Raw genomic sequence first — 17,821 nt, 5'->3', positions numbered from 1 at the left:
CGCACGCTACATCATCAAATATCATAATCGAGTTTGGTTTTGCTTCATTCGGGGTTAAAACGTCAGCATTATTGTTATACATATAGTATCCCATGCCTTTTATTGGGCTTACAAGTCTTCTGAGATACTCATATTTTGGTTGATATAAAGACTTTGAATACAAATATATATTCTCAAATTTAAGACCATTTGGACTTTCAATCAAACTTATCATCGCATTAGTTTTGCCGCAGTTCGATGGTCCAACTATTAAACATCTTATAGAATTCGGCAACAAAGAACTATGCTTTGATTTGTTTGAGTTTATGTGTGTGAAATCAAAATTTCGGATTTTGATGTCCTTGTCCTGCTTTATAAACCGCATAATAACTACTGATATATATATAACGATTTCGAATATATTTATTTTTTATTTTTAATTTGTTTGTTTGTTTATAGTTTAAAAATTGTATAAAATGATTGTTTACAACAAAAATCAAATCAAAAGCAAAAGTTCTGTCCAAGGAGGTGGATTTGTAAATAATTTAATTAACTCACTACCTGTAGAGCTACATTTACCAGGATATCAATTTTGCGGACCAGGCACAAAATTGGAAAAACGTCTTAAAAGAGGGGACAAGGGAATAAATGGTTTGTCGACTTCATGATATCGCTTACTCAAAAAGTGAAGATATAAATCAACGACACAAAGCAGATAGAGAACTTTCTCAAAAGGCATGGGAACGAGTAAAATCAAAAGATAGCACTTTGGGCGAAAAAATAAACGCTTATTTAGTCACCAACGCCATGAAATCGAAAATAAAACTTGGTATGGGTGTGGATAAGAAAAAACGACAGACTTTATTTACAACAGCTGTCCAAAAGGCAAAAACATCTTTAAAGAAGGAAAAACCTCGTGATATAAATACAGCAATTAAAATTGCACGCAAAGTAATAAACACTTCGTTTAAAGGGAAAAAATCACATGTCGTCATTCCTAGAGTTATTAAAGTACCCAAGATTGGAGGATTTCTTCCATTAGTTCCAATAATAACAGCTCTGTGTGCTTTGGGAGCTATAACATCTGGCGCTTCATCCATAGCTAAAGTAGTTAATTCCGCAAAGAGCGCAAAACAGCAACTTGAAGAAAATATTCGACATAACAAAAATATGGAAGCAATTGCTATGGGTAAAGGTCTATGTCTTAGGCCTTTTAAAAGGGGTATGGGTATCACATTGAGCAATTCAATCGCAAAAAACTAATTAAAATGCTACCTAAGAGACCACTAACGGATGTAGATATATACATATTTGCTAAAAGATATATTACACATTTTCGAGGAGTATTTATGAGAGACAATCTACCAAGCAAACCTTGGAAAAGAGAATGTGGTGTAATAAATTTAGATTCCCTAAGAGGTCCTGGAACACATTGGGTAGCATATTACAAAAACAACAATGAAATTGAATACTTTGATAGCTTTGGAAATCTTCAACCGCCACTGGAACTGTTGAAATATTTAGGTTGCAATATAAAATATAACTATAAAAGAGAACAAAAATGTAACTCTTCCAATTGCGGTCATTTATGTTTGAAATTTTTGTCTCAGTTCATGAATCCCAAGCCCTTATAAATGATGTCAAAACATTCATGTAATTCAGTTCAACAAAGACTTCTTTCGATTATTGAGATATATTCAAGTCAATCGCAAAATGGACGTCATTCCTCGATCTGAAATTGCTCTAGTAGATTTTCAGTGCTGTCATGCCAACGACCGCAGCAGTATATACATAAAAGAATTGGCTTTTATGGATTTCACATCGGTCATAGCTAATCATTTTCTCTTCAAGCCACCATTGGACATTAGAGAACTTAATAGAGATGCATTAACCCGAAATCACTATTGTAAAAATTTTATCAACGGACTTGATTGGTCAATGGGCACCATAGATTACTGCCGTGTTGGAGAAGTTCTATGGCCACTAAATAATTTTAAGTATATATTTGTTTTTGGAAAGGTTAAAAAGGATTTTCTAGAAAAATATATTAAAAGTTCTATTATTAATTTGGAATATGAAACTAGCTTTAAAAATTTGTATAACTATAAGACATCTTGCCATATTCATTCAAATAACAAATTTACGTGTGCCGTAAATAATGTTTATAAACTTTTTGTTTATCTAGAAAAAAATTTTGAGAAAATTCAAGACTTGATCATGAGCTTAATAAATAAATAATAAAACAAATTCTATTTTTTTTTTATTCAAGCTTTATTGATAGTATGTCTTAAAATAAACAACGTAAGTATCATAATTACAAATGGCGGGCAGCACAATTTCCTCTTGCTACTAGTCACTCTTCGTTTTATATTAAAATCATGTATACCACATGTATCACATCCCATTGTAGGTAACATCTGATTGAGTTCTATAGAATTTATAGGTACATTGTTAGTCGTACATCGCCTTAATAAAGGACAATTTATTGATAAACGTAGATGTTCAGATATAGGGTCATCTGTTTGTTTCCAGGAATATATTTCAACTTTACAGAAATAACACTTAACAATATCTGCTTCTCCTGTATAAAACATCCCCGTCATTGCCAATGCATTTCTGCTTATATAATCTACAGGCCAAATATCGAATGTCTCCAAACGTGCATCTTCACGGTGAAACCGATCTTTCTGCGGGGAAACCATGTTTAACTGACTATTTCTGTGCGCTAATTAACACTACCATCAAATAAAAACATTCATTTTCACTTAAACCAAAATTTTTATATTGTTGGGTATGGTCAGTATTTTTTTCTCATTGGATTTCTTCTGTGTTACTGGGTCTATAGTTCTTGGATAATAAAAAAAAAGAAAAAATAATAAAAAATCCAGCGACAATTTCAATGTCAATGCTACGATTGATCATACAACTCCACTCCACATGCCACACACACACACACACGAACTTTCAGTGAATTGAAATTGAATAAAACCAAGGGCTTGGAATTCAAGACTCGATTAATATCGATTACAATATAAAATAAACAAATTCATTGAATCTTCTACACAGATGCCATTCCATCAAACCCGTACAGAGGCATCTAAGACGCACGCACCAAGGCTTGCAGATATACGCAAACAATCAACTGAGAACAAAATCCCACGACACATAATTAGCCATCCATTTGTGCGACAGAAACTTAAAAAAAAAAAAAACCAACAACAGCATATTCTTCGATGGTCACACCATACTCCAAAAAATACATATGTGCGACCCAATGTTTGCCATTTCGCATAGAAATGTATCACAGCTTATTCTTCGATGACCATACCATACCCCAAAAATACATATGTGTGTCCCAATGTTTGCCATTTCGCATAGTGATGCACCATGGGTCATTTCCATACAAATTCTTTCAGAAAAAAATTTGAAAATTAAAAACATTTTCATTTACTTTTTTTTTTTTTGTATTTATAAAAATATTATTTATTTATCTTGTTTATTATTCGTTGTAATACATTTGTTAGTATGACATATAAAAAGCATCCGCAGACGAACATTGCTTCAACTCCAATCTGCTAGGAGAATCTTCCTCTTCGGAAAGCGGTTTCCTTGATATCGAGAATTCACCCCCACTTAAACGTTGAATGGATTCATCGCTCAAGGTGTTGAATCTCTTCGGTAAATAAAACATCTGATCATCCTCCTTCAGATTGAGAACCACCGATTCGCCATACTTTGTAGAAGTTCTATAGCAACCAATGATTTCATAGTCCTTGTGCGCCTCCATATCCTTCAAGTGAATAATTTTCTTAAAATTTTTCTTGTTAAAATCAGCAATCAAATCTCCGTTATCCGCCATCTCTCAATAATTTCAATACACAATATATTCTGATTAGCATAAAATATAACGACCAACTTGTATACTTCATCAACCATACTCCTTCTGCATTGAACTTCCATATCCCGCCGTGGGAAAGTTTACTTAACGTCCTCAAACACATTAAAGTTATCCAACACATTAAATTTTCATAAACAAACACACCGGGGGAATGTTTACTTAACGTCCTCAAACCCATTAAAATAAAAAAAACAACTACATTTTTACATCCCCACCCACTCTGGGATTGTTTACCTAACGGACTAAACCCCATTAAAGTCCTCAAACCCATTAAAATTCCATAAACAAACCAATCTTGACATTGTTCACCTAACGGCCTCAAACCCATTAAAGCCCACTAACCAATTAACTTTCATAAAAAACCCACCGATCATATTTATTTAACGTCCTCAAACCCATTAAAAACATAATTATCTCCTTAATATAAAGGGTGATTCTTTTGAGGTTAGGATTTTCATGCATTAGTATTTGACAGATCACGTGGGATTTCAGACATGGTGTCAAAGAGAAAGATGCTCAGTATGCTTTGACATTTCATCATGAATAGACTTACTAACGAGCCACAACGTCGAATTTTCAGTGAATGGGCCCTAGAAAAGTTGGCAGAAAATCCGCTTTTTTATCGACAAATTTAGTTCAGCGATGAGGCTCATTTCTGGTTGAATGGCTACGTAAATAAGCAAAATTGCCGCATTTGGAGTGAAGAGCAACCAGAAGCCGTTCAAGAACTGCCCATGCATCCCGAAAAATGCACTGTTTGGTGTGGTTTGTACGCTGGTGGAATCATTGGACCGTATTTTTTCAAAGATGCTGTTGGACGCAACGTTACGGTGAATGGCGATCGCTATCGTTCGATGCTAACAAACTTTTTGTTGCCAAAAATGGAAGAACTGAACTTGGTTGACATGTGGTTTCAACAAGATGGCGCTACATGCCACACAGCTCGCGATTCTATGGCCATTTTGAGGGAAAACTTCGGAGAACAATTCATCTCAAGAAATGGACCGGTAAGTTGGCCACCAAGATCATGCGATTTGACGCCTTTAGACTATTTTTTGTGGGGCTACGTCAAGTCTAAAGTCTACAGAAATAAGCAACTATTCCAGCTTTGGAAGACAACATTTCCGAAGAAATTCGGGCTATTCCGGCCGAAATGCTCGAAAAAGTTGCCCAAAATTGGACTTTCCGAATGGACCACCTAAGACGCAGCCGCGGTCAACATTTAAATGAAATTATCTTCAAAAAGTAAATGTCATGGACCAATCTAACGTTTCAAATAAAGAACCGATGAGATTTTGCAAATTTTATGCGTTTTTTAAAAAAAAAAAGTTATCAAGCTCTTAACAAATCACCCTTTAGAAACTGCATTATCGATCAAGTGTTTACTTTACGTTCTCAAACCCATTAAATTAAAAAAAATCCGCAAATTGAACGACCCACCCCACTGTGCAATTGTTTACATAACGGACTCAAACCCATTAAAAATGACCAAAACCCATTAAAGTATTGAATTCGAATCGGTATTTATCTACTACTTACCCTACAAGGACAAAAAAAGTTCCCTACTTTCCCATACATTCCCAAACAATTTTCCCTACTATATTTTTCGTTAAATTTAAAAAATTTTACAAAACAAAAATGGTTCTAAGTACTTTATTATCTTAAAACATGAATATGCAACGTATATAACTTAGAATATAAATTTGTATTACCACCACGGTTGCCACAGTTGGTAGAATTCTACCCAAATTAACCTAACCTAGTAACCTTGTTTGTTATAAAAAATAAAATTTTGGAAAAAAATAAAAATAAAATTTTGGAAAAAGTTTCTATAAACAAATTTTTGTGAGAAATTTTTCTATAGAAATAATATTTTGACAATAAATTCTATAGAAATAAAATTTTGAGAAAAAATTCCACAGAAATAAAATGTTGAGAAAATTTTTTATAGAAATAATATTTTGAAAAAATTTCTATAGAAATACAATACAAATACAATTTTGACAAAATGTTCTATAGAAATAAAATGTTGACAAAATTTTCTACAGGAATAAAGTTTACCACACATTATTAAAGAGCAAGCCTTGCCGGCTTCTAATTTCCTCCTCTAGAGCCACCAAAATGTAAAAATTATTACAAATTATGTTGAGTGAAAATGTCCTACATTGTGGCCCTACGTCCCTACAAGACGCTAAATATTAGAAAAACCCTACATATAGAGAATTTCCCCTACTTCTAGCAACACTGGCTGTGTTGATATTGCACCTACGGAGTTAGTATGCCACTAATATTGAGCCCATTATTAAAAAAGAGAAAATCGTTAAATTAGTGTGGGTAATAAATCAAAATTTGTAAAAATCGCAATATTCTTATGTAAAAGCTACAAGTACGTATAAATACGATGGGCTAGTACATCAAAATTTGAAATTTGAGTAACATTGGTTAATAAATAAGAGTATTATGGCAAAATTTGGGAAAATAGAGCGATGCATATATATGGAAGCTATATCTAAATCTGAACCAAATTGCATAATATTTTGCGGGTTTGATTAATACCACAAAAGGTTACCTTGTGCAAGATTTGAGTAAGATCAGTTAAGAAATGAGGCCTGTATGGTCAAACATAAGGTTATTAGGGGCGACTTTTCAAAATCGGGTGATACATATATGGGAGCTATATCTACATCTGAACCGATTTCGATGAAATTTTGCACATATAGTTAGTACTATAGAGGACTGAATCTAGCAAACTTTTAGTAAGATCGGTTAATAAATAATGGTTCTATGGCCAAATTTGGGAAAATCTGGCTATACATATATATGGGAGCTATATCTAAATCTGAACCGATTTCGATGATTTTTTGCACATATAGTAAGTGCTATAGAAGACTACATTTAGCCAAATTTGGGTCAGATCGGTTGATGAATAAGGGTTTTATGGCCAAATTTAGAAAAATTGGGCGGTACATATATATGGGAGCTATATCTAAACTGAACCGATTTCGATGATTTTTTGCTCATATAGTAAGTGCTATAGAAGACTACATTTAGCCAAATTTGGGTAAGATCGGTTGATAAATAAGGGTTTTGTGGCCAAATTTGGGAAAATCGGGCGATACATATATATGGGAGCTATATCTAAATCTGAACCGATTTGGATGAAATTTTGCAGACTTGAAGGGCGATGGAAAATATTACCTTTTGCCAAATTTGGTGACGATGCGTTTGCAAAAACGCGCAACGTGACCCCATTTGTCGAAATCAGGCGATACATATATATGGGAGCTATATCTAAATTTGATCCGATTTCTTCCAAATTCAATAGCGTTCGTCCTTGTGCCCAAAAAACTCTCTGTACCAAATTTCATCAAAATCGGTTAATAACTGCGACAGGAATCCTGTGAACAACAAATACATGGACAGACGGACGGACGGACGGACTCCAAGCGCTAGATCGACTCAGGAGGTGATTCTGAGTCGATCGGTATATATTTTATGGGGTCTAAAATCAATATTTCTGGTAGGCACATTTTTTGGCCGATCAAACTTATTATACCCAAACCACTATGTGGTTTAGGGTATAAAAACCTGAACACCCCTCATTTTGAAGGTGCGTGTGTGTGTAGAATGTTGCTTCTATTTTGAGTTTGGAATTCACTCTTCAGTTGTCAAAATGCCGTCCAAGCAAGAAGAGTAGCGTATCAAAATTTTGCTCGCGCATCGCGAAAATCCGAGCTACTCGCACGCAAAACTGGCAAAATCGCTAAAAGTTGTCAAATCAACCGTTGCAAATGTAATTAAAGTGTTTGGGGAACGTTTGTCGACAGCCTGGAAGTCTGGATCGGGGGGAAATCGAAAACCGGAAGCCGCTGAGACGACAAAGAGAGTTGCCGGTAGTTTCAAGCGAAACCCTAACTCTCCGAGATGCCGCAAATAAGCTGGCTGTATCGTCTACAACCGTGCATCGAGCCAATAAGCCGGACTATCGACTTACAAGAAGGTAGTGACTCCAAATCGCGATGATAAACAAAATACGACGGCCAAAGTGCGATCCCGGAGGTTGTACACGACGATGCTGACGAAGTTTGACTGCGTGGTAATGGACGACGAAACCTACGTCAAAGCCGACTACAAGCAGCTTCCGGGACAGGAGTTTTATACGGCAAAAGGAAGGGGAAAGGTAGCAGATATTTTCAAGCACATAAAACTGTCAAAGTTAGCAAAGAAATATCTGGTTTGGCAAGCCATCTCTACCTGTGGCTTGAAAAGCAGCATTTTCATAGCTTCCGGGACTGTCAACCAAGAAATTTACGTGAAAGAGTGTTTGAATAAACGTCTGCTGCCTTTCCTGAAGAAACACGGTTGTTCCGTACTGTTTTGGCCGGATTTGGCATCTTGCCATTACGGTAAAAGGGCCATGGAGTGGCACGCCGCCAACAACGTGCAGGTGGTTCCCAAGGACAAGAACCCTCCCAACACGCCAGAGCTCCGCCCAATTGAGAAATACAGGGCTATTGTCAAGCGGAACCTAAAGAATACCAAAAAACTGCTAAGGACGAGCAGCAGTTCAAGGCAAACTGGCTTTCTGCGGCGAAGAAGGTGGACAAGGTGGCTGTACAAAATCTGATGGCAGGTGTCAAGCGTGAGGCACGGCAATTCGGATTTGGAAAAGCGAAAGCCTAACTGAATATTTTTCCTGAATTTTATGCTAATTGAACTTGAAAAATAAATTTAATTTAATTTTTTAAATAAACGATTTCAGCGATTTACACGCGTTTTCCCTTGCCCAAATTTTGACCGTATCACCCTTTACAGTACAAACCAACAATAAAAAAAAAAAAAAACAAAACACGAAAATTTTATTTCTATAGAAAATTTTGTCAAACTGAATTATATACGTATTTAATCACTTTTTTTGGTTTAATATATACCCCGTATGGACTACCTTACAATTTAGAAGTCGGTGTGTTACCGCAACGCAAGTAATGCGATTGTGGAAGACAGGCTTTAGTAGAAGTTTCTACGCAATCCATTGTGGAGGGTACATAACATTCGACCTGGCCGAACTTACCGCCGTTTTTAGTTGTTTTGTTTAATAAAGGGTGATTTGTTAAGAGCTTGATAACTTTTTTTTTTAAAAAAACGCATAAAATTTGCGAAATCTCATCGGTTCTTTATTTGAAACGTTAGATTGGTCCATGACATTTACTTTTTGAAGATAATTTCATTTAAATGTTGACCGCGGCTGCGTCTTAGGTGGTCCATTCGGAAAGTCCAATTTTGGGCAACTTTTTCGAGCATTTCGGCCGGAATAGCCCGAATTTCTTCGGAAATGTTGTCTTCCAAAGCTGGAATAGTTGCTGGCTTATTTCTGTAGACTTTAGACTTGACGTAGCCCCACAAAAAATAGTCTAAAGGCGTCAAATCGCATGATCTTGGTGGCCAACTTACCGGTCCATTTCTTGAGATGAATTGTTCTCCGAAGTTTTCCCTCAAAATGGCCATAGAATCGCGAGCTGTGTGGCATGTAGCGCCATCTTGTTGAAACCACATGTCAACCAAGTTCAGTTCTTCCATTTTTGGCAACAAAAAGTTTGTTAGCATCGAACGATAGCGATCGCCATTCACCGTAACGTTGCGTCCAACAGCATCTTTGAAAAAATACGGTCCAATGATTCCACCAGCGTACAAACCACACCAAACAGTGCATTTTTCGGGATGCATGGGCAGTTCTTGAACGGCTTCTGGTTGCTCTTCACTCCAAATGCGGCAATTTTGCTTATTTACGTAGCCATTCAACCAGAAATGAGCCTCATCGCTGAACAAAATTTGTCGATAAAAAAGCGGATTTTCTGCCACTGATTTTGGTAATAAAATTCAATGATTTGCAAGCGTTGCTCGTTAGTAAGTCTATTCATGATGAAATGTCAAAGCATACTGAGCATCTTTCTCTTTGACACCATGTCTGAAATCCCACGTGATCTGTCAAATACTAATGCATGAAAATCCTAACCTCAAAAGAATCACCCTTTATATTCCCCGTATGGACTACCTTACAATTGAGAACACGGTGTTAAAAACTTTTACGATACCTTGCCATCGGCAAGTGTTACCGCAACACAAGTAATTCGATTGTGGATGACAGTCTTTAGTAAAAGTTTCTATGCAATCCATGGTGGAGGGTATATAAGATTTGGCCTGGCCGAACTTACGGCCGTATATACTTGTTTTAAATATTTTTGGTAGTTCAGTGTCCTACAGTACTCCCCCTCTAGAGGAAGCCTTATACCTTTAGTCTGTGTTAGCGTCTACAGACACGTATGTACGTTTGACTCAATCTAATGATTGAATTTGATTGTCATGTGCTTAGGAGTTCTGTTTAAAACTTGAAAGAGGCCCTCATATGGTGGTTACAATGATTTCCGAATTTCGAATTTTGAAGGTCCTTACACTATTAGAAAAATATGTTTTTCATATGTTCCGATATAAACAAAATGTGTTCCGGGCACAATTTTTAAACACAATATATTTAAGTGCAAACGTGTAATGTTCCTAAACCAACACAAAATGTTTGGGACACATATGCCAATATGTTAGAATATATTATGTTTGGGGCATGAATGTTTCATAAAAATAATATGTGTGAATGTATACATATATAAATTTACAAATTTCGAGTAAACATATATATGTTGTGATACTTTATTCAAAGAGCGATAGAGAGAGAGAGAGAGAATTAGTATAGAGAAATAAATAGAGATGGAAACCGGGAGGGTTGAATAAAAAGATATCAACATAACACAGAGAGAATGAAATGAGAGCAATTTCTGTGAAACCGCTTGTATGTAGTTTCGGAAAACTGTTTCATGATAAGGCCAAAAATGTAATATGCTTAAGTCTAAATATTATTTAATTTGAATATTAGAATGAGTATTCGGAATAAAGAGAATAGACATTCGGAACCAAGAGAATAGACATTTGAAAAAAACAGCATATTTGTATTACAGAAAAAGATGCAAAGAACTCAAAAATTTCGTGGAAGTGAAAATTATGTGAGGGAATGAGCACAATCTTCTTTGAGGAATTCTTCCAAGCATATACTATTTTTTGACTCAAAATGCTTCCAAACATATAATATGCTCACATAAAACAAACATATTAATGTTTCGGCAGTATCCAATAATATATGTGCTTCCTGCAAAATATGTTTGGAACATATGTTAGAGAAGCGATTTTTTTTGAGGGTGTATGAACAAAACCGTTTCTTTAAAGTCATATTTAGAATTTTTTGGTTGAAGATTTTCCATGTCCGTTTCAGTTGCAAAACAAATTCATTTGTTGGAATCTCTTGCCTACTCGGTTGTAAAAATTCTCCAGGTACTTTAATTGAAAGTCCGTAGACCATTTCCGATGGCGTTGGTCCCACATCACTCTTTAGACTTCTTCGAATTCCCAGCAGAACAGTCGGTAGAACATATATATATATATATATATATATATATATATATATATATATATATATATATATATATATATATATATATATATATATATATATATATATATATATATATATATATATATATATATATATATATATATATATATATATATATATATATATATATATATATATATATATATATATATATATATATATATATAGTGAAAATGGCCCACCCGCACAAATTTAGTTGTTAGACGCCACGGTGAAAATGACCCAAAATGTTTAACTAAATATTTTTATTCAATAAATTATATCTAATATTTAGTGGAAAATCCTTTTTGTTTAATGACTGATTTTAAGCGTCATGGCATGGATTCTACCAATTTTGTTGTGTAAGGAGGGCTTATTTTTTGCAATTCTTCCACTAATGCTCTCTTCAAGTCTTCCTTGCAGGATATATGATATTTTCGAATTTCCACTTCAAGTTTATACCACAAATTTTCTATTATATTTAAGTCCGGAGACTGGGCTGGAGTTTTTATGACACGCGGGCAATTATAAAGCAGCCACTCTTTTTCCACCCATAAACACCAATAGAATTTTGTTGTAGCAATTACCTGTGGGTGGTGTTTATAAAATCGGATATCTCCAAGCGCATTCTTTAGCACCGCTTTATCTGTAAGAAAAATTATTTGTATGTAGACAATTATGTTATTTCAAATGTATTTGTGTATGGTATTTATAAGTTATGCGCTTAATTCACATCTCAACTGTGAACATTATCTATTTTGATTACTCTTACTTTTGAAACAAAACAAAACAAAACAAGTACATGACAGTAAAATTGTGATCGATATCTTAAAAGATGTGCAGTATCACAAAAAAAAACCATGTACCCATCAAAAATTAGGTAACCACATCTCATTGCCTTATCATAACCAAATTCAGTATTAGATCAATTATGCGTTAGTATTTTCGGTGTTTATGGTAACATTTATCTTGTTGTTTCTTATATACCTCCCAGTAGTGATTTGGAGTTATACGACATGCATCTCCAAAATATTTTGGATTTGGCTAAGTATGATTACAAACTTATAATGTTTGGAGATTTCCATTTAAGTAAAATTGGATGGTCTGTGGATCTCAATGTGGGTTTTGTTACCCCATATAATGTTCTTTCTACATGTGAGATGAATACAATTGATGGGATTTTAAGTATTGATTAGCTTAATAAAATTTTAAATTTGATCTGCATTTATAAAGATCTTAAGTTTTGGTGAATGCCTCAATCCAATTAGTAAGCCAGATATGCATCACTCTGTAATTGAATTGCAAATTGAATTTTATTATTTCTGAAATGGCTTGAATTCACCCTCTGGGCTTAATTTTAAAAATGCCGTGTTTTTTAAGATTCAGTCCCTTTTGGAGACATAAATTGGAAGACATTTTTGGTAATAGCAATGTGAATGTGTGCTTCGATAAATTTATAAATGTAATGAATGATATATGTTATGATAGTGTACCTTGTCATAAGCCTAGGCTTCACAAACTCCCCTGGAATACCAAGGGCCTTAAGAGGCTAAAGAATCAGAGGAATAAGTTTTATGAGGATTTTAGAAGAACTGGATACTTACACAGCAAGCAAATGTATGATCATTTCTTGAGGGAATTTTCCTCAATAAGTTTGTGTATAAGCAATATATACTAGATTTTGAGGTTAATATCAAGAACAATCCAAAATCTTTCTTGAGTTTTATCAATTATAAGAGACATTGATTATCAATCATCGACATCGATTATCCATCTACAATGTTTTTAGAAGATAAGATGGCAGATTCTTTAGATGGCATTGTTGATCTTTTTGCTCGATTTTTTATTGATAATTTTCTTCTTGATTCCAATGCGTATCCAATCGTCGAACATGATTCGGGATCTGTAATTAATATTGGCCTGATACAACTGTCTGAGAGTGACTTGTTACAATGGTTTTCTGAACTTAAATCTACGTATAGGGTTGACAGTGATGGCTTATGTTGAGCATTTGTGATTCAATTGCGTTTATGGTTAATTGAGCCTTTGTTATATATTTTCAATAGATCTTTACGGGAAGGAGTATGTTTGGACAGATGGAAAACTACGTCTATTACTCCAGTATTCAAATCTGGTCTAAGGGAGAATATTTCTAATTACAGTCCTATTGCAAAACTTAGTAATATTGCTAAGTTGTTTAAACGCATTTTGATTCCTAAACAATTTCTCCGTATCAGCATGAGTTCGTTAAGGGACGCTCAACGGTTACTAACTTGGTTTGGAAATTAATGTTGTAAAATGTATTAAGGTTTCATTCAGTACACAGAAAAAAATATTTATCTGATATTAAAGATTACGCAACCTAAATTTTAGGATGTGCAATTTACAAAATATTAAGGACAAATTTCTTTAAAATAACGCAAATTTGATTAAAATAAAGTTTATAATCTTTGCTTCAAATTTTTTTTCATTAAATTTAGTACGCAAATTTTGGAAATTTGCGTCCCTCCGTTAAAGTCGCATGTCTGTAAACCAAGGGAAAATTTCCTTAAAGTAAAGAAACACATTTTTGATTTAAAGAAATCGTCCTTAAATTAAGGAATTGAATCATTAAATTTAAGATAAAAACGCTTCGAATATAGGCTAAGACTTATTTTGAGGATTTAGCATCTTCGGTTTAAAGTTTTTTGGAATTAAGAAATCGTTGTTTACTTTGAAGTATCTGTTATAATTTGGATTTTAAAACTGGCATTTGTTTGTACGTGAATAGCTTTATTAATATACTGCGAAAGGAGAATGAAAATTCGATAAATGAGTTCTGCATACTAATTTTAATTTTATTGATCCTAGATTTAAAGCCAGATAGGTCGCTAAAACATGTCTTTATTTTAAAGAAGCCGCATCTTTGGCTCGGAATCAATACCAAAATCCTTAAGGGAAGGTCAAAGTCTTTGGATCCAAGTAAACTTTTTTTTGAGTGTAGATGTAGAAATGATGCAATTTGTTTATACTATCAATTTTTCAGCAGTTGAAGAAATGGTTTCATACAAAGATTTAGGCATTGTTTTTGATAGTAAGTTTACCTTTGAGAATCATATTAATACCTTAGTCCCTAAGGCTTATTCACTCCTGGCTTTTATAAAAAGAAATTGCAAGGACTTTTCGGATCCTTACACTGTGAAGGCTGTTTACACTTCTATATTGCGGGCGAAGCTAGAATATGCTTCAATAATTTGGAGTCCTTATTGTAAAACTCACATTGAGAGAATTGAACGAGCACAGAAAAGATTTGTAAAGTTTGCTCTTTCACGCATATATTTTGAAAACCCTCAACCCGAATATATTTCCAAATGTAGACTTATATCTCTATGAATGATTGTAAATATTGTCAATAGTTGAGTATCCTCTCCTAAAACCAGCCTGGTATTCTGTTAAAATTTTCTGCGACTCTACCCAGTTGAGCAGTCTTTCATTGAGAATTCCAATTAGTACTTTTACAATACAGGGGCCAAATCACCACATTCGTCATCGAGTTCTGTTTCGTATAGAGAAACATTTCGATCGCATTAAATTTTTGGATCACCGCATTCGATCGAAATTTATTTTGTCTACTACTTTTTTTTTACATTGCTGTAAACATATGGTAATAAGAAATTTGAAAAGAGTAGAATTTCAAAATATTTTTTTGTTATCAAATTAGGGTATTTCTGAGATATTTATATTATTTTTGTGTGTTAAAATATATGTGTAAAAATATATTATGAATCCAAGTGTTTTTGGTTTTCCTCGTCTTCGGCTTCAGAGGATGAGTACAAAGGGGCATTAATAAGGAAAAATATTCGTGACAAAAGCAGTCCTTTAGCATTGCCTGAAGTAGAGTAAGTGGTTCTATTTTGAAGTGAGTGTTTTTAACATCCATAGATTTAAAAAGAGTTCTTGAAAAAATAAGTTTTTTTGAAGCGGCTACTGAGCATTCCTTTCTTTGTCCGTTTCCCTAAATGCAAGTAATATTATATTTTATTAAATGTATTTTGCCAGAATAGAATAATAATTACATTTTCACCAACTTTTTTCTTTTTGTTTATCTTTTTTTCTGCTTAAAAATCACTACATACTTCGTTTTCGATAGCATGCTACCTATCGTGTTCAACTTCGAGTAGAAACAATTCGATAACGACTGCGGTGATCCGCGTAAACTACATACGACGACGAAGTACTCGATGTTGACTGCGGTGATTTGGCCCCAGTTCGAGAATGCAATTCCGCGGTAGTTGCTAGTATCATTAATATTTCCCTTGTTGTGAGTTGGAAATATTATAATTTTCGTAAAGGATTTATCTACTTCACAATTGTTAAAAGCCATATTATACGATTTGAAAAGCGAAGCATGGAAGTTTATTTATTTATTTATCTATTTAAGTCAATGGATACACAAAGTTTCTTACCTAATTTTCAAGGCATATTATATAAACAAAAACAATCTATATCATAGTTAACTATAGCAGTATAATATTTGTTTAAAAATATATAATATCTAACATAGTTACAAAATTATTTAAGGGTCCAAACAAGTCTGTTTTGGACTTAAAAATTCTGTTAAATTCTTTTAAAACCCTAGTAGTTGGCTCAAAATTGGCATAATTTGATCTATGAAGAGAAGCATAAAATGGTGTATAATGGTGTAGATGGCGGCAAGGTGCATAAAATGGTAACAAATTAAGTAAATCCGGACAATCAATAAAACCATTACATAATTTATAGAGAAATAATTGTGAAGCAAACTTTCTTCTATTTTCAAGAGACTTTAGAGATATAAGTCTACATTTGGAAATATATTCGGGTTGAGGGTTTTCAAAATATATGCGTGAAAGAGCAAACTTTAAAAATCTTTTCTGTGCTCGTTCAATTCTCTCAATGTGAGTTTTACAATAAGGACTCCAAATTATTGAAGCATATTCTAGCTTCGCCCGCAATATAGAAGTGTAAACAGCCTTCACAGTGTAAGGATCCGAAAAGTCCTTGCAATTTCTTTTTATAAAAGCCAGGAGTGAATAAGCCTTAGGGACTAAGGTATTAATATGATTCTCAAAGGTAAACTTACTATCAAAAACAATGCCTAAATCTTTGTATGAAACCATTTCTTTAACTGCTGAAGAATTGATAGTATAAACAAATTGCATCAGATTTCTACATCTACACTCAAAAAAAAGTTTACTTGGATCCAAAGATTTTGACCTTCCCTTAAGGATTTTGGTATTGATTCCGAGCCAAAGATGCGGCTTCTTTAAAATAAAGACATTTTTTAGCGACCTATCTGGCTTTATATCTAAGATCAATAAAATTAAATTTAGTATGCAGAACTCATTTATCGAATTTTCATTCTCCTTTCGCAGTATATTAATAAAGCTATTCACGTACAAACAAATGCCAGTTTTAAAATCCAAATTATAACAGATACTTCAAAGTAAACATCGATTTCTTAATTCCAAAAAACTTTAAACCGAAGATGCTAAATCCTCAAAATAAGTCTTAGCCTATATTCGAAGCGTTTTTATCTTAAATTTAATGATTCAATATTTCAGTTAATTTAAGGACGATTTCTTTAAATCAAAAATGTGTTTCTTTACTTTAAGGAAATTTTGCCTTGACATGCGAATTTAACGGAGGGACGCAAATTTCCAAAATTTGTGTACTAAATTTAATGAAAAAAATTTGAAGCAAAGATTATAAACTTTATTTTAATTAAATTTGCATTATTTTAAAGAAGTTTGTCCTTAATATTTTGTAAATTGCACATCCTAAAATTTAGGTTGCGTAATCTTTAATATCAGGTAAATATTTTTTTCTGTATACTGAATGAAACCTTAATACATTTTACAACATTAATTTCCAATCCATTCTCAACGAACCAGATACAAAGGCTGTGTAAATCACATTGCAGTTTATAAAAATCACTAGCGGAATTAATATGTTACGAGGGAAGATTTTCAAATCATCAGCATAAATCAAAACATTAGACCAACTCACACATTTAACAATATCATTAATAAATAAAATAAATAACAAAGGACCCATAACGCTACCCTGGGGAATTCCAGATGTGGCTATAAATTCATTAGAAATTGAATATCGTATCGCAATAAAACATCTTCTATTATATAAGTAACTTTCAATCCATTGTAAAAAAGAGGAATGAAAACCTAATGCCGACAGCTTACCAATCAACTTAGAATGTGAAATTCTATCAAATGCCTTCTTTAGATTAGTATAAATAGCATCCACTTGATATCCCAACTCAAAACTTGAAATGCAATACTGAGAAAAGCAAACCAAGTTAGTAACCGTTGAGCGTCCCTTAACGAACTCATGCTGATACGGAGAAATAGTAGATTTAATTTCTAAATAAAGTTTAGGAATCAAAATGCGCTCAAACAACTTAGCAATATTAATAAGTTTTGCAATAGGAC

The sequence above is a fragment of the Haematobia irritans genome, chromosome 4 (assembly GCF_050003625.1).
Source record: "Haematobia irritans isolate KBUSLIRL chromosome 4, ASM5000362v1, whole genome shotgun sequence".
In the NCBI taxonomy this organism is placed as follows: Eukaryota; Metazoa; Arthropoda; class Insecta; order Diptera; family Muscidae; genus Haematobia; species Haematobia irritans.
The sequence above is the reverse complement of the archived record's forward strand: the minus strand, read 5'-3'. Positions refer to the sequence as shown.